The following is a 20,421-nucleotide window of genomic DNA, read 5'->3' as shown; positions in this document are numbered from 1 at the left end:
GCCAGCTCCTACTCCAATTACCGAGTCTATTCCTAAACCAACTCCGACGAAGAGAGGTGTTCTATTCCTCAGTCCCGAAGATATGCAAGAGGCAAAGAAATCTATGAAAGGAAAAGGTATTAAAGCTGAAGATGTTAAGAATTTACCTCCTATTGAAGAAATACATGGTCTTAATATACTGCCTGTTGAAGAAACGTATGATCTCAATTCTTTATTTATTGAAGAACCTCCTGATCCCGATATCCCGACACAGGTAGTAAAGGTAAATTCTCTCTATAGATATGATAAAGCTGAAGTTCCTCCTAAAAAATTGCTAGTCAGTGCTAGGATGAGTTAACTTTATGTTTAAGCAAGACGACTTCAATGCTTATTTTGGTAGACAATTAAAAGAAAATGCTTATATGATTAGACACTTGGGTGATTATATGGCTAATATTAAAGGTTAACTTAAACTTGTTAGCAAACATGCTTCTATGGTTACCACTCAAGTAGAACAAGTACTTAAGGCTCAAAAAGAAGTGCTTGATGAAATGAATAGTAAGAAAAATGATTATGTTGTTAGAGTGGCTATTAGAACTAGTATAATGACTCAGGAACCTTTGTATCCTGAAGGCCACCCTAAGAGAATCGAGCAAGATTCTCAAAGAAATAATATTGATGTTCCTAGTTCTTCTAAAAAGAAGAAAAAGAAAAATGATAGAACTGTGCAAATTTCTAGTGAACCTATTGCTGAACCACCTGATAATCCGAACGATATATCTATGTCTGATGCTGAAACACAATCTGGTAATGAATATGAACCTAATGAAAATATTAACAATGATGTTCATGATGATGCTCAACCTACTAATGATAATGATGTAGAAATTGAACCTGCTGTTGATCTTGATAACCCACAATCAAAGAATCAACGTTATGATAAAAGAGACTTTGTTGCTAGGAAACATGGTAAAGAAAGGGAACCTTGGGTTCAGAAACCCATGCCTTTTCCACCAAAACCATCCAAGAAAAAGGATGATGAGGATTTTGAGCGCTTTGCTGAAATGATTAGGCCTATCTTTTTGCGTATGCGATTAGCTGATGTGCTCAAAACAAATCCTTATGCTAAATATATGAAGGATATCATTACTAATAAAAGAAAGATACCGGAAGCTGAAATTTCCACCATGCTTGCTAACTATACATTTAAGGGTGGAATACCAAAGAAACTTGGAGATCCCGGAGTACCTACTATACCCTGCTCCATTAAAAGAAATTATATTAAAACTGCTTTATCTGATCTTGGGGCCGGTGTTAGTGTTATGCCTCTCTCTTTATATCATAGACTTGACTTGAATAAGCTGATACCTACTGAAATATCTTTGCAAATGGCTGATAAATCAACTGCTATACCTGTCAGTATCTGTGAGGATGTGCCTGTTGTGGTTGCAAACGTTACTATTTTAACGGATTTTGTTATTCTTGATATTCCTGAGGATGATAGTATGTCTATTATTCTTGGAAGACCTTTTCATAATACTGCAGGGGCTATTATTGATTGCAACAAAGGCAATGTCACTTTTCATGTTAATTGTAATGAGCATACGGTACACTTTCCGAGGAAACAACCTCAAGTTCATAGTATCAACTCCATTGGAAAAATTCCATCGATTATAATTGGAGGTTTTGAATTTCCTCTTCCTACTGTCAAAAAGAAATATGATATACTTATTATAGGGGATGTGCATATCCCCGTTGAGGTAACTTAGTGTTATTCGAAATTTCTCCGGTTTCATGATTATCAGAATGAGTTTGTTAACAAGACTTGATCAACCTTGTTAGTGGATTCTTTTTGATGAGCATGAGATGGATGAAACTAGAAGCACAACCTTCCGTACCCTCTCTATATTTCTGTTAATTAGTAGAAATAAAGTAAAAATAGTATTTTTCTGTCTGTTTCCCGACTTATCCGTGTAATATAAAAATATTTAGAAATAAAAGTCCTCAGAATGCCATGCCAATTTAATATGACTTTTTTTGGGAATATTTGAGGATTTACTGTGCAAAAATTACCGCGGGAGGAGCTGCCACCTGGCCACGAGGGTGCTGGGCGCCCCCCTCTAGGGCGCGCCCCCTGCCTCGTGGGCCCATTGTGGCCCTCCTCCACTTATCCCAGCACCCATCTTCTTCCTCTGTCTCACACAAACCCGAAAAACCAACTCAAGCACGAGTTCCAGCCACTTTTGCTGAGATTTTCGATCTCCTTGCTCAAAGCACCTCTCGCAAAACTGCTTGGGGAGATTGCTCCTTGGTATGTGACTCCTCCATTGATCCAATTAGTTTTTGTTCTAGTACTTTATCTTTTGCAAATTTGTGCTGCATAGGTGACCATGTTCATGAGCTTGCATGTCAAATTTATATGGTCAAAGGTAGTTTTGATGCATGATATAGTCCCTAGGCACTTGTAGGAGTAGTTGCTATCAATATTATTGAGTTTCGTTTACTTTTATTTTGAAGTTACTACAAAATTTCAGAATTTTTAAGAGAAAAACATTATGCTTAGGAAGATGTTCCAAGGTGGTTCTTCTAAGAAGCAAGGACCCAGGATTGCTATGCGCGATGCTGACGAGGATCCACCAAGAGACGCTCTAGTACGGCCTTGCAAATGGCCGTCGGAAAATTTTATGGACCGTGCGGGAATTAAAGAAGAATTCAAAGCATATTTGCGCAATGCCGGTCTTGAGGATTTTGAGGCTAACAAATGCCCCCAGTATCATGATCTCACAAGTTCATTTGTGAGGAGGTTTGAGTATTCATCTTCACGTAATTCTCCTTCAGTCATGTTTGATCTCTATGACAAATCTTATACCATGGACTTAGAGTATTTCACTTCTGCTTGCAAACTTCCATCATGGGGTAGTGTTAGGGATCCCCCTAAATCTGAATTTAGAAACTTTCTTGCTAGTATAACTGTGGGGCAATCTAGAGATATAACACAGGCTACCATAGGGAGCATTCACTTTCCTGCTATACATTATTTTGCTCTCTTCATCGGTAGATGCATAAATGCTAAGGATGAAGCATGTCACATGTGTGTCCCTGATCTTAGCATTCTTAGGAGTGCTGTGTTAGGAGACCAATCTTATCATATGGGAGCCATTGTAGCTCGTAGGTTGCATCATAATAGACATAATGGAGATTTCTTTGGAGGAATTTATGCAACCCACTTAGCTCACTTTCTTGAGATAGACATTCGTGAGGGTGATACAGAGTTGCCTCTTGCATATTTAGATTATAACTCTATGGCTTTGCACCAGTTTGTCGAGAGACTTGAATCACCTCTCTTATATCGTTTAATTTTTGATAAACGACGTGTTTTCTGTATTACTCTCCCTGCTCCTGCCTTCTTTGATTCACAGACAAAAAGAAGATATGTTATTACCAGAGAGGAGGCAGAAGAGTATGAGAGGAGAGCGGAGGCAGCTCGACTCCACGCTGCAGCTCAGCAGACGATAACCGCTGCACATCAGTATGATCCCAACTATTCTTCGTCGCAGTACGACCCCAGCTACACCTATGGGTATCTGCGAGGCTATCCCTGGCAATAGACCAACTTAGGCCAAAAGCCTAAGCTTGGGGGAGTATGTATTTCTCACCGACATTACATTTATGCTCACACACACTCATTACTAGATGTCGGTGCTCATACTCCTTCACTGTAATATCCATGCTAGTTTATTTTCTTTTTCCTGCTTTCTTCTTGTGTGTTTGTTAAACCTTAAGAAAAACCAAAAAAATTAGTAGTAGTTTATTTTTCTGCTGTAGTAGTAATAATTAAAAAGAAAACCCAAAAATATTTCCCGTTCTTCTTTTGCTTGTTGGGAGCTTTCCCGTGTAAATAGTTTTATTTCTTTTCTTTTCTTTGGGGGTCAGTAGGAGAAGACCATAATTAAATTGTTGAAGTGGCTCTTATATGCATTATTGTTGATTTAACCAAGAGCCCATATTGCCTTGTCTTCTCCTGTTTATTGAATGCTCGTAGATTCCAGCTTAGTCCAATTCACATGCACTCTTATTATTATTCACACCGTTCGGTCGTGCAAGTGAAAGGCAATTATGATGATATATGATGGGCTAACTGAGATGAGAAAAGCTGGTATGAACTCGACCTCTTTTGTTTTTGTAAATATGATGAGTCCCTCGTTTTTGATTCAGCTTATTATGAATAAACATGTTTGCAATGACAATTAGAGATCGTAGTTGCTTGTGCCATGCTTGATTAGCTATGAGTTATAATGATTTACCTTGTGTGCCAACATGCTATTGCGATGATTATGATGTGGTATGATGGGGTGGTATCCTCCTTTAAACGATTTAAGTGACTTGACTTGGCACATGTTCACGCATGTAGTTGAAACAAAATCAACATAGCCTTCACGATATTTATGTTCATGGTGGATTATATCCTACTCATGCTTGCATCCAATGTTTATTAATTTTAATGCATGTACATGGCTGTTGTCACTCTCTAGTTGGTCGCTTCCCAGTCTTTTGCTAGCCTTCACTTGTACTAAGCGGGAATATTGCTTGTGCATCCAATCCCTTAAACCCCAAATTTATTCCAGATGAGTCCACTATACCTTCCTATATGCAGTATCTACCTGCCGTTCCAAGTAATTTTGTATGTGCCAAACTCTAAACCTTCAAATAAACATTCTATCTTGTATGCTCGAATAGCTCATGTATCAACCAAGGCTGTCCTTATCTTCTGTGTTAGGCGGGTTATTCTCAAGAGGAGTGGACTCCGCTCCTCAATCACGAGAAAATGGCTGGTCACCGGGATGCCCAGTCCCATGCTTTATGCAAACTAAATCAAAATTAATTGCAAACAAAACTCCCCCTGGGACCTGATGTATGTTGGAGGCACTCGTTGTTTCGAGCAAGCCATGGATTGATGCTTGTTGGTGGAGGGGGAGTATAAACTTTACCATTATGTTTGGGAACCTCCTATAATGTGTTTAGCATGGAAGATATCGCCATCTCTTAGTTGCTACGTTAACAATGAAAGTATATCGCTCAAAATACAATTTATCTCTATTGCAAAACCGAGCTCTGGCACCTCTACAAATCCCTGCTTCCCTCTGCGAAGGGCCTATCCATTTACTTTTATATTGAGTCATCACCCTCTTATTAAAAAGCACTAGCTGGAGAGCACAACTGTCATTTGCATTCATCACTGTTAATTTATATTGGGTATGACTATGATTGGATCTCTTTTACCATGAATTACAATGCCTAGTCAGTCCTTGATCTTTAAAGGTGCTCTGCATTTATGTTTTGCGGTCTCAGAAAGGGCTAGCGAGATACCATCTTGTTATATCATATTATGATTGTTTTGAGAAAGTGTTGTCATCCGAGATTTATTATTATGGCTTGCTAGTTGATCATGTTATTGATATGAGTAATCATGAGACCTGAGAATTATTGCAAATGTGCTTAGTTATAATCTTTGCTGAAAACTTGAATGCTATCTTGACATATTTACAACAACAAGAGCAAACAGAGTTTGTAAAAGTTTTTCTTTCTTTCTTTCTTTCAGTTTGTCAACTGAATTGCTTGAGGACAAGCAAGGGTTTAAGCTTGGGGGAGTTGATATGTCTCCGTCGTATCTACTTTTCCAAACACTTTTGCCCTTGTTTTGGACTCTAACTTGTATGATTTGAATGGAACTAACCCGGACTGACGCTGTTTTCAGCAGAATTGCCATGGTGTTGTTTTATGTGCAGAAAACAAATATTCTTGAAATGACCTGAAACTCCATGGAACATCTTAGAAAAAATAATAATAAATCCTCGCCAAAGATGAAGACCAGGGGGCCCACACCCTGTCCGAGAGGGTGGGGGGCGCGCCCCCTACCTCGTGGGCCCCCTGGATGCCCTCCGACGCCAACTCCAACTCCATATATTTTCTTTCGGAGAGAAAAAAATCAGGGAGAAGAAATCATCGCGTTTTACGATATGGAGCCGCCGCCAAGCCCCAAAACATCTCGGGAGGGCTAATCTGGAGTCCGTTCGGGGCTCCGGAGAGGGGGATTCGTCGCCGTCATCATCATCAACCATCCTCCATCACCAATTTCATGATGCTCACCGCCATGCATGAGTAATTCCATCGTAGGCTTGCTGGACGGTGATGGTTTGGGTGAGATTTATCATGTAATCGAGTTAGTTTTGTTAGGGTTGATCCCTAGTTTCCACTATGTTATGAGATTGATGTTGCTATGACTTTGCTATGCTTAATTCTTGTCACTAGGGCCCGAGTGCCATGATTTCAGAGCTGAACCTATTATGTTTTCATGAATATATGTGAGTTCTTGATCCTATCTTGCAAGTCTATAGTCACCTACTATGTGTTATGATCCGACAACCCCGAAGTGACAATAATCGGGACCACTCCTGGTGATGACCATAGTTTGAGGAGTTCATGTATTCACTATGTGCTAATGCTTTGTTCCGATTCTCTATTAAAAGGAGGCCTTAATATCCCTTAGTTTCCAATAGGACCCCACTACCATGGGAGGGTAGGACAAAAGATGTCATGCAAGTTCTTTTCCATAAGCACGTATGACTATATACGGAATACATGCCTACATTACATTGATGAATTGGAGCTAGTTCTATGTCACCCTATGTTATGACTGTTACATGATGAACCACATCCGGCATAATTATCCATCACTGATCCGGTGCCTACGAGTTTTCCATATACTGGTTTACGCTTATTTACTTTCCCGCTGCTACTGTTACAATCACTACAAAATACCAAAAACATTACTTTTGCTGTCTTTACTTTTGTTGCCGCTACCACCACTATCATATTACTTTGCTACTAAACACTTTGCTGCAGATACTAAGTTTCCAGGTGTGGTTGAATTGACAACTCAGCTGCTAATACTTGAGAATATTCTTTGGCTCCCCTTGTGTCGAATCAATAAATTTGGGTTGAATACTCTACCCTCGAAAGCTGTTGCGATCCCCTATACTTGTGGGTTATCAATGCACTGCTTGGGCGAACCGCATTTGCGAGATTCAATGCGGTACCGCATTATGCATACCTCAAGCTCAAGATGCCAGGACCTTGGGGGGTCATTACAGTTAATGGAAACACAGAGCGCTCTCTCCGAACGGATGAGCACACTGCGGCCCTCGCAGCGGAAGCGCAAAGTAGCCTCTTAAGGCAATCCACTAGTTCGGCGTTTAAGGACCTGGACACCTTTAAGCGCGCCTGATGTAATCGGCAACAGGACCGCCTGGCACGTTCCGAGCTCGCATAGCAATGCGGCCCCCACCCCAGTCCTAGCCAAACGGCGAAACCCGTGCCACGCGTACACAATTACGCACTAAAAATACCATGGGCACAGGCGGGGAAAGGGGCATGACTACGGCACGCCCCAAGACGCGGCTTAAACCTCACTAGGAGCTTCCCGCTTTGTTATTTTTCTCTCTTTCAGGACATTAATCTCTGGAAACCCTGTCCGGCAGCATGATTGCCAAACACATGATGCAGCAACCAAGGAGGCAGAAAGCTACATCACACCACGGAACTCCCAGGTGGATTACGATAACGAGTGAAATACTTGCTTTAATATTATTTCTCAGCTTGTCCTACTTTTTGCTTATCGCACTACCTATATCATTCTTCTCTAACGCACGTTTTTTAATAAACAATGCATTGCATTAAGGCTTTTATTGCATTCTTCCTTATATATATATATGTTCATTTATGACATCCCTCACCCGTACACTATGGTACGGCCAATACGCCAGGGGCTTAAGTATACCCCACAATACGGCGTGAGAAGTCCGGACACTTTCAATAGTGCGGCACCCCAAACTTATAGCATTATATGCATCAGCTCCGAATCATGTCTTTGGTCAATAGTTGGGTTTGCCCGGCTCCCATGTTTTGGTACCTTACGTTCTGCTATATTGGCTAAGGTAGCACTGGGAGAACTACTACGATTGTGCCCCGGTTCTGCTGGGCTAAGCACCTCAGTAGAGAAAGCTAAAACTGACTGTCATGATAAGGCGAGAGACTGGTCGCTGTTCGAGAGGTTTTCGAGTCCTTAAAGACTTATGCCGCTTAGAGCGAGGAGTCGGCCCTGTCCGGCTTAAGGCATGTATCGCGCCCCAGATTCGGCCTTCCGACTACTAGGGGCTTCGCCGAAATTTAAAATTATAGAATTCTATGGCTAAGTGAGAGTGATAACGCATTATAGTCCGATTGCCTTGTTCGTTGTGCTGAGCACCTCCCTCGAAGGACCCAAAAATGGGAACAAGAGTGCTCAGGTTTATCCCGAACACCCCAGCACTCGTGGCATGGGGGCAGAAGCCGACGACTAGCCATCTCTCAGATTTGATAAACAGCCGAACAAAAGGTAATATTTTAAATTCAAACAAGCGTTGCATTGCGCATATGAACAAGTTTTCATAGATATAGGATTACACGAGTGAGTTTACTCAAATATTATATCTTTCGTACACACGTCTGCTATGAGACGGGCACCCTTTAGGACAACCTCATAGTACATCTCAGGGTGGCGATGCTCCTTGCCTGCCGGCGGCTCTTCCTTAATCAGCTTCACGGCATCCAGCTTGGCCCATTGCACCTTCACACGGGCGAAAGCCCGGCGTGCACCTTCGATGCAGACGGACCTCTTGATGACTTCCAGCCGTGGGCAGGCATCTACAAGTCGCCTCACTAGGCCGAAGTAGCTATTGGGAAGGGCGTCGCCAGGCCACATCCGGACTATAAAGCCCTTCATGGCCTGTTCGGCCGCCTTGTGTAGCTCGACCAGCTGCTTTAGCTGGTCGCTCATCGGCACCGGGTGTTCGGCCCTAGTATACTGAGACCAGAACAACTTCTCCGTCGAGCTTCCCTCCTCGGCCTGGTAAAACTGTGCGGCATCCGACATGCTGCGGGGCAAATCTGCGAACGCTCTTGGAGAGCTCCGGATTTGGGTAAGTAACAAGTAATTTACTTTCACATGCTTGCTCTGCATAAGGAATGCCTTACCCGCTGCTATTTTCTTCATCACCTCAATCTCCTGGAGGGCTCTTTGGGCTTCAGCCTTGGCATTTTTCGCGCTTTTGAGGGCCGCGGCAAGCTCGGACTCTCGCGTCTTTGAGTCACGCTCCAACGCCTCATGCTTCGACACGAGAGCTTGGAGCTCTTGCTGCACCTCGCCCACCCATGCCTCCTGCCTTTCCCGCTCGGTGCGCTCCTTGGCCGCTCTGTCTTCGACCTCGGATAGCGCTTGCTTCAGGGTTGCCACCTCGGTCGTGGCCCCTAGCAAATTTACGATGATCCTGTCATTTTGCAATCGCGTCTTCTTTTATATATACATATCTATAGACAGGGTATTACTTACCCTTGTTCTCCTCGAGCTGCTTCTTGGCAAGGCTGAGCTCTTTCTTGGACCCCTCGAGGTCCTTCTTCAGTGCGGTGACTTCCGCAGTCAGTGTGGCAGATGCCAGCAGCGAAGCCTGCATACGCATATTGACATACTTATATTAGACTCCTGCGATATTGTTTGATCCTCTGTTCGGCTTTTCTTTGTGAACACCGAACAGAGCATCAGGGGCTACTGTCTATGCGGTAATATTTTTCCTCATATTTCAAAAACTTACCTCAAAGCCTGTTAGAAGGCTGGCACAGGCTTCAATCAGTCCGCTCTTGGCGGACTGAACCTTCTGGACCACCGCAGTCATAATAGTGTGGTGCTCCTCGTTGATGGAAGCACTGTGAAGCACTCCCAACAGATTGTCCGGTGCCTCTGGATGGACAGAGGTCACCGGCACAGGCATCTTGCCCCTCTTGGAAGGAGGCCACCTGCCCGAGTCCGGAACCACTGGAGGTTCCGGCGCGGTGTTCGGCTGCAGGCCGAACTCGGAGCCCTCGGGGGCCTTGTTCCCTCTACTCCCAGAGTCTGGAAGGTCGCCTTGAGGCGCCTCCGGGACTGTCTCCCCTCGACCCGGTGCCTCTTGAGACAACACCTCGGCGTTGTCTGTAGGGCAAGGGGAGGTGGCGGTCGGAAGTGGATCGCCATCCATATCCGACGAGTCCAGGGAGCCGTCCGATGAGGATACGTCGATACGGGCTCGGGACGGTATGCATAATCACGATTCGACATTAGGAGAAGGAGTGCGACAAAGGAATGCTGTGAGTTACTCTGGTATCCGAATACTTACGACTTCACCAAGGGCTTGGCCCTGGGCAGCCACTCGTCTTCGCCTTCGGCGGCGGTGGTGGAACTGTCCGGAAGGAGAGTCCTTCCCTTCTTGGACCCTTCGCCCCCCCCTAGTTGGGGCGGCCTTCCTTTTCTTGTCTCCCCCAACTGGAGGGGGAGCGTCTTCATCTTCCTCCTCGTCCTCATGGGAGGAGTGCGCCGAGGAGTCCTCGGACGATGAGTCCGATATCACCTGGCATCGGGAACTCTTTCGGGTTCCCTTGGCCTTCTTGGTCTTCTCCGGCACCTTGTAAGGAGCCGGAGTCAGCATCTCCGTCAGGAGAGCGTCTGCTAGGCCTTCGGGCAAAGGAGCCGGACAGTCGATCTGTCCGGCCGTCTCCTGCCAGTCCTGTCAAAGGTATGGGAGCTTAGATCCCGCATAGAGTCAAACTATGAAAAACAAGTATCCTGTAAGAGGTAGAACAGCTTACTGCGCTGGCTTGGCACTTCGCACAGAATCCGCGATCCTCGGTAGTGGGAGAAGGAACCTCGGCGCCCTTGAATAACACCTTCCAGGCATCCTCGTGTGTTGTGTCAAAGAGCCTGTTCAGAGTTTGGTGCTGCGCTGGGTCGAACTCCCACAAGTTGAAAGCCCGTTGTTGACACGGGAGGATCCGGCGGATGAGCATGGCCTGGACTACGTTGACGAGTTTGAGCTTCTTGCTCACCATGTTTTGGATACATGTTTGGAGTCCGGTCAGCTCTTCCGAACTACCCCAGGACATGCCCTTCTCTTGCCAGGAGGTGAGTCGCGTGGGGATGCCAGATCGGAACTCGGGGGCCGCTGCCCATGCAGGGTCACGCGGCACAGTGATGTAGAACCACCCCGATTAACACCCCTTTATGGTCTCCACGAAGGAGTCCTCGAGCCATGTGACGTTGGGCATCTTGCCCACCATGGCGCCTCCGCACTCCACCTGGCGGCCGCTCACTACCTTCGGCTTGACATTGAAGGTCTTCAACCATAAGCCAAAGTGGGGCTTGATGCGGAGGAAGGCCTCGCACATGACGATAAACGCCGAGATGTTGAGGATGAAGTTCGGGGCCAGATCTTGGAAATCCAGGCCGTAGTAGAACATGAGCCCCCAGACGAATGGGTGGAGAGGGAATCCCAGTTTGCGGAGGAAATGGGTAAGGAACATTACCCTCTCGTGGGGCCTGGGGGTGGGGATGAGCTGACCCTCATCTGGGAGCTGGTGCGCGATGTCGTCGGGCAGGTATCCGGCTCTCCTCAGCTTCTTGATGTGTCCCTCTGTGACGGAGGAGACCATCCACCTACCTCCCGCTCCGGACATGGTTGGAGAAGGTTGAGGTGGGAAATGCGGACTTGGGCGCTGGAGCTCGAGTGTGCGAAAATGGATGAGCAAAGGAGGAAGAAGGCGTGGATGAAAAGGTGAATCCTTGTCCCTTCATATGGGCAGACAAAACTATGCGCCCCCACTAGCCTGGTAAAACTCGCTTATCCTCCGAGTGTCGTGATCGATGGCGCGGTTGGGTTACCCATGCCCGTATTGATGAGAATCCCGTAATAAGGGGAACACGATCTCTGCTGTGACAAGACGTGTCAAGAAACTGCCTCGCGTTGTGTGCGGGGCTAGTTAAAGGAAATGGTTCGAATAATTACCGGGCCATGGCATAATGTCATGTTGCCAAAACGTGTCAGCAGATTAGATTTGTGGAAATATTATTCTCTCTATGGTGGTATGTGGAACTTATTTTGCAGGGTCGGACACTATCCTTGTATTCAAATTCTTCCGTGATGTATTCGAAGGAGGAACCCACCTTTGCAATGCTGAAGACAATACTGCGCGCTGAACTCATCGTCATTGAAGGCTGGTTCAGGGGCTACTGACGGATTCCTGGATAAGGGAGTCTCCGGACAGCCGGATTATATCCTTTGGACGGACTGTTGGACTATAAAGATACAAGATTGAAGACTTCGTCTCGTGTCCGGATGGGACTCTACTTGGCGTGGAAGGCAAGCTAGGAAATACGGATATGGATATCTCCTCCTTTGTAACCGACCTTGTGTAACCCTAACCCTCTCTGGTGTCTATATAAACCGGAGGGTTTAGTCCATAGGATAAGAACAATCATACCATAGGCTAGCTTCTAGGGTTTAGCCTCTCCGATCTCGTGGTAGATCAACTCTTGTAATACTCATATCATCAAGAATAAATCCAGCAGGACGTAGGGTTTTACGTCCATCACGAGGGCCCGAACCTGGGTAAAACATCGTGTCCCCTGCCTCCTGTTACCTTCCGCCTTAGACGCACAGTTCGGGACCCCCTACCCAAGATTCACCGATTTCGACACCGACAAGTATCTATCAGGTATGATAGAAAAACTGCTAGCTAATCCTTTTACAGGAGATGGAACAAAGCATCCTGATGAACACCTAATATATGTGGATGAAGTTTGCGGATTATTTAAGCTTGCAGGTATACCCGATGATTGTTGCTAAGAAGAAGGTCTTCCCTTTATCTTTGAAGGGAGACGCGTTAACATGGTATATGCTATGTGATGATGCGAGATCATGGAACTATAGAAGATTGAAATTGGAATTTCATCGAAAGTATTACCCTATGCATCTTGTTCATCGTGACCGCAATTATATATATTATTTTTGGCCTCGTGAAGGAGAAAGCATCGCTCAAGCTTGGGGGAGGCTTAAATCAATGTTATATTCATGCCCCAATCATGAGCTCCCAAGAGAAATAATTCTTCAAAAAAATTATGCTCGGATTTCTGAAAATAATCGCACCATGCTCGATATTTCTTGTGCTGGCTCTTTTATGATGAAGACTATTGGATTTAGATGGGATTTATTGGATAGAATTAAACGCAACTCTGAAGATTGGGATCTCGACAAAGGTAAGGAGTCAGGTATGACACCTAAGTTTGATTGTGTTAAATCTTTTATGGATACCGATATTTTCCGTAAGTTTAGCAATAAATATGGACTTGATTCTGAGATAGTAGCTTCTTTCTGTGAATCTTTTGCTACTTATGTTGACCTCCCTAAGGAGAAGTGGTTTAAATATCATCCTCCCATAGAAGTCAAAGTAGCTGCACCTATTAAAGTTGAAGAAAATATTGTCACTTATAATGATCCTATTGTTCCTACTTGTTATGTTGAGAAACCACCTTTCCCTGTTAGGATAAAGGATCATGCTAAAGCTTCAACCGTGGTTCGTAAAAGCAATATTAAAACATATACACCTCCTGAGAAAGTTAAAGTAGAACCTAATATTGCTATTGTTAATGTTATCTTGTCTGATAATATTGATGGGCATGTTATTCAGTTCTGCGGTGAAACTGCTAGAATTGCTAAACCTTGTGCTAAAGATAAAAATAGACCTGTGGTAGGCGTGCCTGTTATTTCTGTTAAAATAGGAGAACATTGTTATCATGGCTTATGTGATATGGGTGCTAGTACTAGTGCAATACCTATTGACTTATACAAAGAAATTATGCATGACATTGCACCTGTTGAGTTCGAAGAAATTGATGTCACTATTAATCTTGCTAATAGAGATACTATTTCACCAATAGGAATTGTTAGAGATGTTGAAGTCTTGTGTGGGAAAACTAAATATCCTGCTGATTTTCTTGTTCTTGGTTCCCCACAAGATAGCTTTTGTCCCATTATATTTGGTAGACCCTTCTTAAATACTGTTAATGCTACCATAGATTGCACAAGGGATGTCTCATGAGTTTAATTTCTCTAAATTTAGTAAACAACACCGTGAAGAAGAATTGCCTAGTAAGGATGAAATTATTGGTCTTGCTTCTATTGCCGTACCTCCTAGTGATCCTTTAGAACAATATTTGCTAGACCATGAGAATGATATGTTTATGAATGAAAGAAGGGAAATAGATGAAGTATTCTTTAAACAGGAACCTATTCTGAAACACAATTTGCCTGTTGAAATCATAGGGGATCCCCCTCCACCTAAGGGTGATCCCGTGTTTGAGCTTAAACCATTGCCTGATAATCTTAAATATGCTTATCTTGATGAAAAGAAGATATATCCTGTTATTATTAGTGCTAACCTTTCAGAGCATGAAGAAGAAATATTATTGAAAACTCTGAAGAAGCACCGTGCTGCTATTGGATATACTCTTGATGATCTTAAGGGCATTAGTCCCACTCTATGTCAACATAAAATAAATTTGGAAGCAGATGCCAAACCAGTTCGAGATCCTCAACGACGTCTGAATCCTAAAATAAAAGAAGTGGTAAAAAAGAAATACTAAAGCTTCTGGAGGCAGGTATAATTTATCCCGTTGCTGATAGTTAGTGGGTAAGTCCTGTTCGTTGTGTCCCTAAGAAGGGAGGTATTACTGTTGTTCCTAATGATAAAGATGAATTGATTCCACAAAGAATTATTACAGGTTATAGGATGGTAATTGATTTCCGCAAATTAAATAAGGCTACTAATAAAGATCATTACCCCTTACCTTTTATCGATCAAATGCTAGAAAGATTATGCAAACATACACATTACTGCTTTCTGATGGTTATTTTGGTTTCTCCCAAATACCTGTGTCGGCTAAAGATCAATCAAAGACTACTTTTACATGCCCTTTTGGTACTTTTGCTTATAGACATATGCCTTTTGGTTTATGTAATGCACCTACTACCTTTCAAAGATGCATTATGGCTATATTCTCCGACTTTTGTGAAAAGATTTGTGAGGTTTTCATGGATGACTTTTCCATCTATGGATCTTCTTTTGATGATTGCTTGAGCAATCTTGATCGAGTTTTGCAGAGATGTGAAGAAACTAATCTTGTCTTGAATTGGGAAAAGTGCCACTTTATGGTTAATGAGGGTATTGTCTTGGGGCATAAAGTTTCTGAAAGAGGTATTGAAGTTGATAAAGCCAAGGTTGATGCTATTGAAAAGATGCCATGTCCCAAGGACATCAAAGGTATAAGAAGTTTCCTTGGTCACGCCGGATTTTATAGGAGGTTCATTAAGGACTTCTCAAAAATTTCTCGGCCTCTGACTAATTTATTACAAAAAGATATACCATTTGTCTTTGATGATGATTGTGTAGAAGCATTTGAAATACTTAAGAAAGCATTAGTATCTGCACCTATTGTTCAACCACATGATTGGAATTTACCCTTTGAAATTATGTGTGATGCTAGCGATTATGCTGTAGGTGTTGTTCTAGGGCAAAGAGTTGATAAGAAATTAAATGTTATCCATTATGCTAGTAAGACTCTAGACAATGCTCAAAAAAATTATGCTACTACTGAAAAAGAACTTTTAGCAGTTGTATTTGCTTGTGATAAGTTCAGACCTTATATTGTTGATTCTAAAGTAACTATCCACACTGATCATGCTGCTATTAAATATCTTATGGAGAAGAAAGATGCTAAACCTAGACATATTAGATGGGTTATCTTGCTACAAGAATTTGATTTACATATTGTTGATAGAAGAGGAGCTGAGAACCCCGTTACAGACAACTTATCTAGGTTAGAAAATGTTCTTGATGACCCACTACCTATTGATGATAGCTTTCCTGATGAACAATTAAATGTCATAAGTACTTCTCGTAGTACTCCTTGGTATGCTAATTATGCTAATTACATTGTTTCTAAATTCATACCACCTAGCTTCACATACCAACAAAAGAAAAAGTTCTTCTATGATTTGAGACATTACTTTTGGGATGACCCACATCTTCATAAAGAAGGAGTAGATGGTGTTATTAGACATTGCGTACCTGAGCATGAACAGGAATAGATCCTACGCAAGTGCCACTCTGAAACTTATGGAGGACACCACGCGGGAGATAGAACTGCACATAAGGTATTGCAATCCGGTTTTTATTGGCCTACTCTCTTCAAGGATGCCCGTAAGTTTGTCCTATCTTGTGATGAATGTCAAAGAATTGGTAATATCAGTAGACGTCAATAAATGCCTATGAATTATTCACTTGTTATTGAACCATTTGATGTTTGGGGCTTTGATTATATGGGACCTTTTCCCGCCTCTAATGGATATACACATATTTTAGTTGTTGTTGATTACGCTAATAAGTGGGTAGAAGCTATTCCAACTAGTAGTGCTGATCATAACACTTCTATTAAAATGCTTACAGAAGTTATTTTTCCGAGGTTTGGAGTCCCGAGATATTTAATGACTGATGGTGGTTCACATTTTATTCATGGCGCTTTCCGTAAAATGCTTGCTAAATACGACGTCAATCATAGAATTGCATCTCCGTATCACCCACAGTCTAGTGGTCAAGTAGAATTGAGTAATAGAGAACTCAAATTAATTTTGCAAAAGACTGTCAATAGGTCTAGAAAGAATTGGTCCAAGAAACTTGATGATGCATTATGGGCCTATAGAACTGCATATAAAAATCCTATGGATATGTCTCCATATAAAATGGTATATGGAAAAGCATGTCACTTACCTCTTGAACTAGAACATAAGGCATATTGGGCTATTAAAGAGCTCAACTATGATTTCAAACTTGCCGGTGAAAAGAGGTTATTTGATATTAGCTCACTTGATGAATGGAGAACCCAAGCTTATGAAAATGCCAAGTTGTTTAAAGAAAAGGTTAGAAGATGGCATGACAAAAGGATACAAAAGCGTGAGTTTAATGTAGGTGATTATGTATTGCTATAGAACTCTCGTTTAAGATTTTTTGCAGGAAAACTTCTCTCTAAATGGGAAGGCCCCTATGTTATCGAGGAGTTCTATCGTTCCGGTGCCATAAAAATCAACAACTTCGAAGGCACAAATCAGAAGGTGGTAAACAGTTAAAGAATCAAACATTATATCTCAGGTAATCCCATAAATGTTGAAACCAATATTATTGAAACCGTAACCCCGGAGGAATACATAAGGGACACTTTCCAGAACGTTTCAAACTCCGAAAAGGAATAGGTATGTGGTACGGTAAGTAAACCGACTCCAAAACAATTTTTAAGGCAATATTTCTCTATTTTGGAATATTTAGAAAAATAGAAAATTAAGTAGCAGTCCGGGAAGGACACGAGGGCCCCACGAGGGTGGAGGGCGCGGCCTAGCCCCTGGGCGCGCCCCCTACCTCGTGAGGATCTCGTGTGCCTTCCGGACTCCGTTTTCTTGCACGATACATATTTTGGTCGGTAAAAATTCACTATATATTCTCCCGAAGGTTTTGACTGCCGTATCACGCAAATATCCTCTGTTCTTGTTTTGGGCTGTTCTCTATCAGGGTTGTCAAGACCATGCATCATGTCGTCCCCCTCCTCCAACAACGGTGACAAAGATGCCTGGCTAATGAAGATAGAGCTGAAGAGGGAAGAACCTATGGAGATCAACAAGGATGAAGGGATCAAGAAGGCCACAGAGAACCAAGCTCCGACAATAGAAGACATCCTTCAACTTGATCACAACCTTCTTACCCCAATTGAGATCGAAGCTTTCTAGATGATTGAGTTAACTCGTATTCAAAACAAGTATCTCACAAGTGAAAATATTTTGTTGAAGGAGCATATCTTTGCACTCAAGGGAATTATTTGCAAGCTAGAGGACCTCTTACGCTCGATGTGAGACTATCCATCACCTCCATCTTCACCAACCAAGGAGATATAATAACATGGGTATGGGCACTCCCCTTGGCAACCGCCAAGCTTGGGGGAGGTGCCCCTGTATCGTATCAGAATCACAACTCCTATCTTTACCGTTTTCCTTAGTTTGATCCTATTAGTAGTATATTCATCTAGTAGAATAAAGTTAATGGCATGATCTAGTTTTGAGTTTTGCCTTATGATCTCTCTATGTAATCGAGTCTGTGAGATATATAATAAAGATTAGTGTTGAGTCAAGGGCTTGATTTTCTTGCTATGATCTTGGGTGAATAAAAGAAAAGAGAAAAATAATAAAAAGAAACAAAAGTTCATATTGATCTTATTGATAGTAATGACTTCACATAGAAAGAGTGTGACGATTAAAAGTTGTTGGGAGTTGGCAGACATAGCTTTGGTCAACGTTGCAATTAATAGGAAGTAATAAGGAAAGAGAGGTTTCACATATAAATATACTATTATTGACATCTTTTATGATTGGGAGCACTCACCAAAATATGACATTCTAAAGAGTTGATGTTGGACAAGGAAGAAAACGTAATGGGTTATGTTTTCTTATATCTGAGTTAAAGTATGTTGTCATGGATCCTCCAACATGTTGAGCTTGCCTTTCCCCCTCTTGCTAGCCAAATTCTCAGCACCAAGTAGAGATACTACTTGTGCTTCCAAATACCTTTAAACCAGTTTTGCCATGAGAGTCCACCATATCTACCTATGGATTGAGTAAGATCCTTCAAGTAAGTTGTCATCGGTGCAAAGCAATAAAAATTGCTCTAAATATGTATGATTAGTGTGGGGGAAATAAGCTTTATACGATCTTGTGATGTGGAAGTAATAAAAGCGACGGACTGCATAATAAAGGTTCATATCACAAGGGGCAATATAAAGTGACGTTCTTTCGCATTAAGATTTTGTGCATCCAATCATAAAAGTGCATGGCAACCTCTGCTTCCCTCTGCGAAGGGCCTATCTTTTATTATTACCTTCTACCTTATGCAAGAGTCATGGTGATCTTCACCTTTCCATTTTCATTTTATCCTTTGGCAAGCTCAGCATGTTGGAAAGAACCTTATATATATAGGGTGGGTCTATTATGATAACACCCCTTAAGACCTTATTATGATAACACTACCGTTATTCTGCTAACACCGCACGTCGCAGACTCCACCGAACTGCAACCCAAAAAAATCCACCCCATCCCACGTCTAGCCTTATCCATCCCCACCCGACCACCCCACCCCCACCCCTCGGCGCCGCAGCTCCCTTGTGCCCACCCTCACCTCGCGCACGATTCCCCTCCCACTCCTGACCTTCTTCTTCGTGGCCTCGTGGGCGCCGCCCCCACCATTTGGGCGCTCCTCCTCCTGGCTCCTCCCCGGCCGTGCCATGGCCCTGCCTCCCCGGAACTACTCCACCCCTCCACCAACCGGCCTTCGCCCTACACCTACCCCCGCCGACACCTCAACAAGCCACACAACGGCCGCGCTCCCACCATGCGTGCGATCCGGCCACCGCCCGAGGGATCCCACCAGATCCAGCCGCCACCGACCCGGGGCGCGGCCATCAGACTAATGCCGCAGCGGCTCCCCGCAACACCTCGCCACTGGATCCAGCCACCACCGGCCTGGGACACGGCCATCCGACCAAGGCTGCAGCGGCTCCTCGCAACACCTCGCCATCGGATCTATGCCGCGCCAGCCATCCACGACGCCACGCCGCCCGATCCAGCCCCCTAGTCCACCCCTCCCACCAGCGCCGGCCAGCACCATCCATGGCGGTCGCCCCATCCCAGCACGCTGGATCCGGCCTCCACACCTTCCATCTCCTCCACTGGCCGGAGACGATGGGATTCGGGTGTGAAGTGAGGACAGGGGGCCACGTGCTCCTAGCTCACCTTCGTCCATAGGTTGCTTGATCTCCTGCACCTGCCCCCCGGCGCCGTGCAGTACAGTGCTTGGCTGAAAGCAGCCATGTACATGACACCGGCAGTTCGTGTGGTGTGGAAGTGCAATTCCCCGAAAAATATGTCCGCAGTTCTGAACAAGCTTCATTTTCTCTTTTGTTTTGCAGATTTTCAGGTTGTACAATTCTCGTGTGGATTTAGTGCACTCCTCGGCGGCTCATTTCTGCAACAGAGAGTTTTGTTGTGTATTGTAAGAAAATGAAGTGTTAGAGAAAATGAAGTTCACTTATTTCAGTTTGTTTATGACGTGTGCAGTGCAACACGGATGTGCTGCGGTTCGCTAGTTGTGCAGAAAAATTCTATTTGTTTGTGTATGTGAAAAACTGCATGGAGAGTGGATGTGCTGCAGTTCATCTTGTGTTGGAGGGGTTCATTTTTATGAAAAAGGTTGATGCAGACCACTTCAAGGAGTACTGCGGTCCACTTCAGTCAAATGAATTTATTTTTTGTAAAAAATAGATGCAGTCCGTTTGGGCACTGCTTGCGGTTTGCACGGCTCATGTGTGAAGTGCACGATGTGCTCGTGTGTTTCAAAACCCAGTCAATTATGTGAAGTGCACAATGTGCTTTGTGTGTTTGAAAACTC

Source organism: Triticum urartu, chromosome 6A (assembly GCF_056163025.1).
Source record: "Triticum urartu cultivar PI428250 chromosome 6A, HENAU_Tu73, whole genome shotgun sequence".
Classification (NCBI taxonomy): domain Eukaryota; kingdom Viridiplantae; phylum Streptophyta; class Magnoliopsida; order Poales; family Poaceae; genus Triticum; species Triticum urartu.
This window is presented reverse-complemented; position numbering follows the sequence as displayed.